The sequence below is a fragment of the Aphanomyces invadans genome (genome assembly GCF_000520115.1).
Source record: "Aphanomyces invadans strain NJM9701 unplaced genomic scaffold supercont1.25, whole genome shotgun sequence".
Lineage (NCBI taxonomy): Eukaryota > Oomycota > Saprolegniomycetes > Saprolegniales > Verrucalvaceae > Aphanomyces > Aphanomyces invadans.
Genome location: NW_008580170.1, coordinates 787363 through 788726, shown reverse-complemented (window position 1 = coordinate 788726; position 1364 = coordinate 787363).

Genomic DNA, 1364 nt, shown 5'->3' with positions numbered 1-1364 from the left:
TTGCGCTGCCTCGGCAATCGCCCTTGGACTCGAGCGACACCCGCCTGGTTGGTGTCGAGATGCAGTGCGGATGGCGCGTGCATCGGATGGAATGTACTTGTTCGTCATCGCACATTCCTCCGAAGACGACACCTGGTGGGCCAGGCCGAACAAGACGTGCAATTGTTTAGATCACATCAGTCACGCTCCGCATTTTGCCGCGCGAAAGCCTGAGAGCAACGACAACGCATTTGCCATCGTGAGAAGGCATCCATGCGCGCACTTGAGGTCGCGACATCCGATGGGATTGAATATTAGTAATACTAACAACATGTAGTAACCTACTCCGCTCGCTAGCCATGACAGGAATGAACTTTTTACGGTAACTACCAACGAGGGCCATTTCGAGTCGACGAGTTGCGCTCGCAACCGACCGCGCGGAACGACGTGTAAGGCAAACAATTGCGGCGGCTCCTTTCGTGGCTTCGACACATGAGCTTTCAGCTCCTGATACCTTCATCCCCTGCCAATCTACGGCAGACGCCACAAATCAGGACAACTTGAGACGATAAATCCAACCACTGTCGGTCATCCCAACATGTCATCACCGAAGCAACCATGTTGATGGTCCAGGCGAGTCTGAGCAAACACTATGGATTTGCGGAGGGAACGATGGGCCCAACAAAAGGTTTGTTTCAATGAGTTTCTTGTTCATATACAGGACTATTTGATGGTGGATCTTCTCTCCCTGTCGTTTCTGGTGCGGAACCTTGCAAGCTTAGGAGGTGGCAGGTGTCAACGTAACGATCGTTTCGGACGTAACGCGCGCACCACGGGCCTTGGAGCAGCCGACGGAGCAACGACATGAGTTGATGATCTTTCGATCGTCTGGCGACGTGAAGAAGATGCATGCGTATGAGCATCGCAGCCTTGATGGCCAGTGACTCTGGAGTTTGTAGGACTCTGTGACACGCGGAAGACGCGATCGTTTCGTTCGCGCCAGAGCGTATACCAGACGCAAGCACGCAAGATGGGCCAGAGCACGGCAACGGTGGCGTTGCACTGGGATGTCCTAGCAGCAGGCTCGTCGTATAGAAAACCGACGAGGGTTTGCGGGAGACGCAACTGCAGCCGGCGACGCAGCGGCGCAAACGACTTCCAAACGGCAGCGATGTACCGGCACTCCACCACCGCGTGCGTGTACGACTCCACTGACTCGGTGCAAAGGAGTCAAGTGCGCTCCGCTGGGGACAAGAAATGGAGGCTGCTTCGAACCGCCACCGCGCGTAGCGCCACTCGATAAACGAAGTCACCACACTGTGGAAGCACATTCTCGGGCAGATGAAGAGGTCCAACAAAATGTTAGCCTCGCGCAGGCGAATCCA